General features: G+C 47.8%; 1 pseudogene; it reads right to left on the bottom strand.

The window, feature by feature from the left end:
* Positions 1-4655: 4655 nt before the first annotated feature.
* Positions 4656-9571, bottom strand: part of LOC129835453 (HAUS augmin-like complex subunit 3) — a 15081-nt pseudogene continuing 10165 nt past the window's right edge.

The following is a 9571-nucleotide window of genomic DNA, read 5'->3' as shown; positions in this document are numbered from 1 at the left end:
CTGGGACAGGATATTTTGGGGCGAGATAAAGCCGTCAGAAAGAGAAGAACCCTTTTGGTTTGTCTCCATGCAGACGGCTTGGTCTGTGCTTTCTGTCTTTCTAACTCTGTGTGTTTATAGTCATCCTGTTTTACTTCAGGCAGGCTTTTGTTATTGCAGGCTGCAGTTACCTCAAATGAACTCCTATCAGATGAAAGCGTATCGCTCTGCAGTATTCCTCATTTGAATGTGATGTTGTGTGTATGAGGTATTGAGTATCAATGCATTTGTGTGTGTGTGTGTGTGTGTGTGTGTGTGTGTGTGTGTGTGTGTGTGTGTGTGTGTGTGTGTGTGTGTGTGTGCAAATCCCACTGTGTTTCACATACAGTACAGAAGGATGAGAGAGAGAGAGAGAGAGAAAGAGAGAGAGAGAGAGAGCCATACCCCTCCTCTTCTCTACTCCCCTCATCTAAAACTACAGAGAAACAGAAGCAGAGCAGCTTTCTGCACTGAATTCCAATGTCTGCAAAACACTGCATTCTATAGAACATTCTAGAAGAGACTTTTCAGAACACTTTAAACTTCAGGTATAGATTTTCACAGAAAAAATACATTCAGACATAAGAGGCCATCTAGTTCTACCCAATATAACTGTGGTCTATGGCAGCCTTTCCAAAAATACGAGCAGATCGTTACTTGAGATTAGAAAAGTTGAGTGTGTGCGTGTAAGTGTGTGTGTGACACACAGAGTGTGTGTGTGATGTGATGTGTCTGTGTGAGCGTGGACGTCTGGTGGCTCGGTGACAGGGTCGCTGGACCCTGATGGCTGGGATGAGCTATCGACCCACAGACAGACAGACAGACAGACAGACAGACAGACAGACAGACAGACAGACAGAGAGCGAGAGCGAGAGCGAGAGCGAGAGCGAGAGCGAGAGAGAGAGAGAGAGAGAGAGAGAGAGAGAGAGGGGCACAGGAGGACAGGAGACAGAAACATACAACAAGAGATGAGAGAGATATGCCCTTGAATTGAATTGATAATAAGAATGTGCTCCACTGACACCTGCACACTGCAGCAGAATACTGTGTGTGAGTGAGCGTGAGAATCAGTGTGAGAAACAGTACTTCTTTTGGTAGCTGTGCTCTGTGATCCAGTGTGTTTCTGGGTGGTATTAATATTTCAGCAGTGTTATTTCCCTGACTCCACAAGAAAACTGCTCTGTGACTAAAGGCTTTACTGCACCCACTTAGTCCCTCACCTCGACTCTCTCTGTCTCTCACTCACACAAACTCTCTCTGTCAAAAAGTCTCTAATGTGTTTTCCCTTTATCCTTCATTGTGCAGCCAAAGAGAATACAAACAAATGTATGTAACCACTGAATATCTCCTTATTTACTGTTAGTACCTAGGCTATCACAACAACAACAACAGCGCGCACACACACACACACACACACACACACACACACACACACACACACACACACACACACACACACACACACACACACACACACACACACACACACACACACACACACACACACACACACACACACACACACACACACACACACACACACACACACACACAGTGAATAATGAGATTGTCAGGTTACATAAATTGATTTGTACACAGAGCATGAACACGGCACCACAGTACACTGACCCAGACAGTTCTCTCTCTCCTGTCTGTGACTAAAATAAAACCTGAGTGAAAGGTTCAGACAGGAGGAAAGATGTCACAGAGAGTGTAAGAGAGAGACAGAGAAAGAGAGAGAAAGAGAGGGAGAGAGTAAAAATAAACCAGAGGATTTCTCAAGCAGACATTAGAGAGAGAGAGAGAGAGAGACAGAGAAATGGAGAGAATGAAATAGTGAAGGAGAGAAAGGAAGAGAGAAAGAGAGCCTCTGTGCTGAAATGAACTCAAGGATATTGCTAAGAGGTAAAGGGAGAAGAGAGGGCTGGATTAAAAGGAGGAGTAATGCTGTGATGAAGGGAGGGAGAATAAGGGAGGAGGGACTTCTTCCAGTCACTGCACTGGTCTGGTACCATGTGGAGGAGAAGAAGATCAGAGAGAGAGAGATGAAGATATAAAGAGAGAGAGAGAGAGAGAGAGAGAGAGAGAGAGAGAGAGAGAGAGAGAGAGAGAGAGAACGGTAGAGCGAGAGAGAGAGAGAGAGAGAGAGAGAGAGAGAGAGAGAGAGAGCAAAGAAAGAGGGAGAAGCGAGAGAGGAAGAGGTAGAAAGAGCAGTTCAGCATGCCAAATATACTACTAAAACCTACAAACCCTATAACAACTAAGAAAGCATTCAAACATCAAAATCATCCTTGTACATGGAAATGTAATTACCAAATCCCATAGCACAGACTCAAAATTTCCTTACAGAGCGTTGGCAATATCCAAGATTAATATCTTCAAAACAATGGACGTTGCATTTTTCTGTACTTACCAGTCAATCAAATGAACTAGGACTGCCCTCTAGTGTTTATTATAGGTAATGACAGAGAGAACAGCGCCACTATTCCCTTTAAATTCTAATCTGGAACTCAAAGCCCGTTCCACTGCTTTTTCATTCCACCACTCTAATTAAGGACTGATTTTAGACCTGGGATGCCAGATGGGCGCAGTGAATTATTAGGTGAACAAAAAAACAGCAGTACTTCGGACCTCCAGGGTAACATTTGAATAACCCTGCTCTATTCAAATGTTGTTTACTCTTAGGTACTTGTTCACAAAGTGTGTCAGAGTAGGAGTCCTGACCTAGGATCACGTTTGCCTTTTGAATCATAATGGATAGTAGGGAGGACCTGATCCCAGATCAGCACTCCTACTCTGAGACGCTTCAGGTCCAGGCTGTGTGTGTGCTCACCCTAAAAATCAAATCAACTCAAATCAAAGTTTACTGGTCGCAATATCAACATATACACAACCCAAAAGGAACAAGAAACTAAGACAATATCAGAATGAGCAATGTCAGATTATTAATGCTTGAGAAACAAAACGCTGGTTGACTTGACAATCAAGACGAACTGGCAACAGACAAACAGAGAACACAGGTATAAGTACCCAGGGGTTAATTGGGAAGATGGGCGACACCTGGAGGGGGGTGGAGACAAGCACAGGTGAAACAGTTCAGGGCGTTACAGTACCCCCCCCCCCCCCCCCCCCCCCCTCCCCTCCTCCTCTAGACGCCACCTGGAGTCCTACCTGGGCGCATACCAGGTTGAGCAGGGTGCCGGCATTGGAATTCAGCGATGAAGCCTGCGTCCAGGATGTCCCTAGGTGAGACCCAGTACAGGACGGCAGGCAGGCTCAGGTCAGGCAGAGGTTGGTAAACCAGAGTATGGGCAAAGGTACAGGACGGCAGGCAGGCAGGCAGGTTCAGGGTCAGGGGCAAGCAGAGTGGTCAGGCAGGCGGGCTCAGAGTCAGGACAGTCAATCAGGTACTGGAATCCCCTGCCCCAAGGTCAAACCTTAAAGAGACGTCTCACCCTGTATGCCGGTTGGCTGTCGATGAGACGGGGGAGAGAGGTGGGCCTGGAAACAGGAGACAAAGGGCTCCGAGACATGGTATTATTTCTAGACACTGGAAAGAAGTATACGGAGGGTACAGGGCACCTGAGGACGAACAGCAGAGGGGCTAATGATCTTGGAGCAGGGGAAGAAAGGTCTTGGCTTCAGGGGGTCTAGCCGCGGGACTATAGCAGCGTGCCAGCGCACCTTCTTGGATACCGGTCGGTGCTGCGGAAGCGAAGTGGCCCAGGCCTTACTGAACTCCTCGGAGGTCCTGGTACTCCGCTGGTCTGCCGGAGAGGTCCGGTGCAATTTACAAGCCCCCAGGAAGATGTCCCGGGGCAGGCAGAGCTGACTTCAGGCAATGAGTGTGGCAGAACGGGCTCCAGCCCCGATGGCACCAGTAGACCAGTCAATAGAGGGATTGTGCCACTGGAGCCAATAGAATCCCAATGCCACGGAACCTGCGGAGACTCAATTAACAGGAACTAGATCGTCTCACTGTGGTTCCCTGACATGTATAGGTTGATGGGGGTGGTATGGTGGGTGACCTGGCCTACATAGTGCCTGTCCAGTGCTCTAGCATCCATGGGAATGGAGAGAGGTTGAGTGGGGATGCCCAGCTCGGACGCCAGGGTAACATCCATAAGACTTATATCGGTCTCCGAGTAGGTGAAAATCTGGAGATACTTGGACTGGTCGCCCCACAGCAGGGTGGCATGGAGAGGGGGGGCGAGTAAGGGGAGAAGCAAAATTGTCATCAAGACCCACCAGAGTAGTCATTCCTGCAAATGAGCTAGGTCTCTTGAAGGGACAGGTAGACACATAATGACCAGCAGTACCACAATACAGACAACTCTGGGTGTGAAGTCTGCGTACGTGTTCGGCTGGAGACAGCATAGCCCTGCCGAGCTGCATCGGCTCGGGAAGAGGTAAATCGACATTCTTCGGAGGCTCTTGAATGAACTTTGGTAAGCGTGGATCCTCTCGGGGACTTCTGGAGTTCATCAGATGCAAGGTGGGTTCCTTGAGTGAGCGATTGGGACCGCAATCAAACCTCTTCTCCCTCCTACGTTCCCGTAGCCATCCATCGATTCGGATGGTTAACGCGATGAGTGAGTCGAGATCCGTCGGTAGTTCCCGGGCTGCAAGCTCGTCCTTTACTTCCTCTGATAATCCGTGCAGAACATGTCAAACAGTACTTCTGGGTTCCAGGCACCCTCCGCTGCTAGCATGCGGAAATTCACTGCACAGTCTGCCACACTGAGGGAGTCCTGCCGAAACTGGAGTAACTTCTGAGCAGCCTCTCTCCCGGACACCGGAGAACTGTTGTTCCCAAACGGCTGTAGCCCAGGCGAGGGACCTCCCGGACATCAGCGTGATGAGGTACGTTATCTTAGAGTGGTCCGAGGGGAAGGAGAAAGGCTGCAGCTCCATGACGAGGGAACACTGAGCGAGAAACGCCCGATAGGTGCACAACACTTCATCAAAGCGCTACGGGGGAGGTAAGCGGGGTTCCCGGGAAACCGGGGGGATGGCGCTGCTACCAGCCGGGTTACTGAGAGGCTGGGAGGTAACTGTCATGGTAGGCTGCCTAGCAGACAGCCCACAGAATTGCTCCCGCAATGTGTCCATTGCTAGGTCGTGACGTTCGGCCACGGCCTGGAACCCTTTCATCAGACCGCGAAACAACTCCTCGTGTCTACCAATGATGGCTCCTTCGGAGGAGATGGCGTTGCGGAGCTGGTCCAAGTCTGCTGGGTCAGTCAGGGCCAGTTCATACTATCAGGTTTCAGGTAAGACCCAAGTGCAGACTGTGTTGAAGTAACAATGTTTATTAAGGCAACAGGGGCAGGCAAACGACAGGTCAAGGCAGGCAGGGGTTGATAATCCAGAGTAGTGGGGCAAAGGTACCGGATGGCAGGCAGGCTCAGGGGCAGGTCAGGCAGAGGACGGTAATCCAGAGTAGGGGCAAAGGCACAGGATGGTAGGCAGGCTCAGGGTCAGGGGCAGGCAGAGTGGTCAGGCAGGCGGGCTCAGAATCAGGACAGGCAAGGGTTAAAACCAGGAGGGCGAGAAAAAGAGAGACTGGGAAAAGCAGGAGCTGAGAAACAAAACGCTGGTTGACTTGACAAACAAGACGAACTGGCAACAGACAAACAGAGAACACAGGTATTAGTACCCAGGCGATAATGTGGAAGATGGGCGACACCTGGAGGGGGGTGGAGACAGGCACAAGTGAAACAGATCAGGGCGTGACATCGACGAAGTTGGACTTGATCTTATGAACCTGGGGGGTTAGCAACCCACATACACATTGTTATTATATTTATATAGTGATGTCGTAATTATGTGTGAGCAGATATCAATTAATCAATCAGTCAATCAAACATATTATGTTCATTACAGAACCTGGAGCTAAAGAGAGAAGAGAGTTTAGCTACCACTAAACTTTGTTAAAACAAGTCAAACTACGTGTCTATTTAATCCTCAGGTACCCTAAAATGTAATTAAACTATAATATTTCACATGGGAAGAAGTATGTTCAATAGAAAAGCTAAATTAGCATGTGCTTGTCCTCTTCATCACGCGCCCACAGACTGATTTGCAAATGTGACTCCCGGTGCCAAAACTCAAAATTCTTCCTATTTTGGGAAGAAACAAGCCTGAAATCTTGAACAAAGACTGTTGACATCTAGTGGAAGCCATAGGAATTGCAATCTGGGAGCCAGATTTAACATTGTCCCTATACGTTGTAATGGAAGAGCATGGGATCACAAAAAAAATATATATTCTGGTTGGTTTTTCTTTGGATTTTCTCCTACCATATCAATTATGTTATAGTCTCATGCATTATTTTAACATTTCTACAAACTTCAACGTGTTTTTTATCCAATGCTACCAATTAGATGCATATCCTGGCTTCTGGGTCTGAGTAACAGGCAGTTTACTTTGAGCACGTCAGTCAGACAGGAAGTGGAGAAAATGGGGGCCTATCCCAGAGAGGATAATTATTAATTGTCAGTACAGGGACTTATCACTGCTCTCGTCTGAGCCTCAAGCAGAGCTGATCTGCCTGCTACAGTATACACACTTCACTGTCTGTGTGTGTCAGAGTGTGTTTGTGGTGCGTTATCCTATGTTTGATGCATTTTATCTCTGTTCTCGGAATAAAACAACAAAACAGGCGCCAAAAGATTTCCCTCTAGCTTTCAGACAACACAGCCAGTGCGACAGTGTGTGTGTTACGTCTCTGTTTCAAAGCCTATGGAAATCCGTTATTTTATCTCAAAGAGAGATGCACCATGTTCTGTTGTGAGTGTGAGGTATTGTCATGGTGAGAGACTGATTTAGAAGCAGACACACAAACCTATGAATACTCAATGGCTCCTCAGTCATCAATATCTGAAAATTCTCCTCATTCTCTTCCTGCAGTGGGGAAATTAAATCTGAAATATAATTTCCCTCCATCTCTCTTTTCTTGCTCTGTCGTTTTTTCATTTGTCCATGCCTCTCTTTTTATCCACCTCTCTTGTCCTCCATTCTGTTTCCCTCCTCCCTGTCAGTCTTTGGTGTCTCTCTCCTCATTCTACATCTGTATCTCTCGCTCTTCCCCTCTCTTTTCTCTCTCCTTCTTCTCACTCCCTTTCTCCAGTCCTCTTTTTCTCTCTCCAGTCATCTTTCTCTCTCCTCTCTCTCAGGTCCTCTGTCTCTCTCTCTCTCCTTCTCACTCCCTCTGTCCAGTCCTCTGTTGCTCTCCACTTGCCTGCCTGTCAGTTGTTTAAAAGCACTGTCTGCTTCAGTTTGGCTTTTAATGTGCTTACGCTGTGTAAGTGTCAAACACACTGAAAAACAGACACATCAGCTCAGAATATGGTTGTTAGGCCCTCCACTCTCTCCCTTTCAACGTGTTATTCCTCCCTCCCCCTGTCCTCCTCTGCATCTTCATCAAGGATTCTGTGTGGGTCATTGTTATTATTCCAAAGGACTATTACAGCAGCAATTAATCCCTGTGTGTGTGTGTCTGTGCTAATGTGTGTGTGTGTGTGTGCCTGTGCTAATGTGTTTGTGTGTGTGTGTGTGTTTGTGTGTGTCTGTGCTAATGTGTGTGTGTGTGTGTGCCTGTGCTAATGTTTTGTGTGTGTGTGTGTGTGTGCCTGTGCTAATGTGTTTGGGTGTGTGTGTGCCTGTGCTAATGTGTTTGGGTGTGTGTGTGTGTGCCTGTGCTAATGTGTTTGGGTGTGTGTGTGTGTGTGTCTGTGCTAATGTGTTTGGGTGTGTGTGTGTGTGTGTGTGTGTGCCTGTGCTAGGTGTTTGGGTGTGTGTGTGTGTGTGCCTGTGCTAATGTGTTTGGGTGTGTGTGTGTGCCTGTGCTAATGTGTTTGGGTGTGTGTGTGTGTGTGTGTGCCTGTGCTAATGTGTTTGGGTGTGTGTGTGTGTGTGCCTGTGCTAATGTGTTTGGGTGTGTGTGTGTGTGCCTGTGCTAATGTGCTTGGGTGTGTGTGTGTGTGTGTGCCTGTGCTAATGTGTGTGTGTGTGTGTGTGTGTGTGTGTGTGTGTGTCTGTGCTAATGTGTTTGGGTGTGTGTGTGTGTGTGTGTGTCTGTGCTAATGTGTTTGGGTGTGTGTGTGGTTGCATGAGTTAGTGATTGAGGCAGAACGATGCCTGTTCTTACTGCAACTCTCCACCTTAATGAAAACAGACAAACTCTCTAAACTATTTATTTATAGAACACAGCAAGACACAGGATACACACTATCCATCCCCCTGCTGGAGACTTCCCCCGCTGGAGACTTCCCCCGCTGGAGACTTCCCCCCGCTGGAGACTTCCCCCTGCTGGAGACTTCCCCCTGCTGGAGGCATCCTGTGGTGTGTGTGTGTGTTTAAGACTACTTAAGCCCTCTCTGTTTCTTCCTTTTTACAGTATTATAACCCAGCATCTCTGAAGTTCTCTTAAGAGCCTCCTTGTCCACATGGGTCCTGTGGCTCTCGCTTCACAACTAGGTGAACCAAAGTAGATGATGATAACAGCAGCAAAGTAAACATACATATATTTCTAGAGTGAATGTCAATTGTATTTCCTGGATTCCTCACTTCCACCCTGCTTGTCTCCTTCTCAAAGTATATGAGGTTCCAGGTAGGGAATGAAGTCCTACCTGCATCCCACTGTGGCCACGCAAAAACAACACATGTATGGCTGCATGACTAAGTCTTTTTGGATAAAAGCAACTGATAAATATGACTATTCTATTATTATTAGAGGTCTAGGCTGTGGTCTTGGTGGCTCTGGGCCCATGCAGGCTTCTGTTCTAGTCTGAGGTAGACCAGTTCTAGTCGGAGGTAGACTGGTGCCATTCCCTCTGGTCCAAATCTTTCTTCAACATGACCAGCACCCCACACACTGATGGATTGAGCTTCTGTAGGACACACAGAGAGTAAACACAACATAAATAATGGGTGTCCCAAAAAGCACCCTATTTTCTATATGGTGCCTATTCCCTATGGGCCCAGGTCAAAAGTAGTGCACTAAATAGGGAATTAGGGTGCAACTTGTGACACAACTATAGTCTTGCTTTCCAGGCTTACAGCAGTAGCATTACTACATGGTATGGCAATAAAAACTACAGGCATATACACTGCACAAATAGCATGTCTTTAAGACTGGACTGAGGTTAGAAACATCGCTTTGAGTGTCTGGAGGAACAAAAGAAAACTGCCGCCCTGTCTGTCAAGTCCTCTCCACCTGTTCTGGGTCCATCTGAGTGGTTCCATCCTGGTACACCATGGTTAGAACCAGAGCACTGGCCTACCCGGCCTCCTTCAGCACACTGCCCCTCTCCTCAGGTCTCAACTTCCCAGTATCCCTTTCTCTGGGACATGGCTATGTTCAGACAGGCTTTGGATTGGTTGGACTGGGCCTGGGGGTCACTGGCTCTGCTTCCCCCCTCTGGTCCTGTTTCTGGGGTGATTTGACCCTGGTTAGGCCCAGGTTTGGCTAACTTCAGCTTGGATGGTTTGGGAGTTTTGGCGGGTCGATTTTGGGGGGTGTCTGAACTAGAATGGTCCCTGGTTGACT

Source organism: Salvelinus fontinalis, chromosome 36 (genome assembly GCF_029448725.1).
Source record: "Salvelinus fontinalis isolate EN_2023a chromosome 36, ASM2944872v1, whole genome shotgun sequence".
NCBI lineage: Eukaryota > Metazoa > Chordata > Actinopteri > Salmoniformes > Salmonidae > Salvelinus > Salvelinus fontinalis.
The sequence above is the reverse complement of the archived record's forward strand: the minus strand, read 5'-3'. Positions and strand labels throughout refer to the sequence as shown.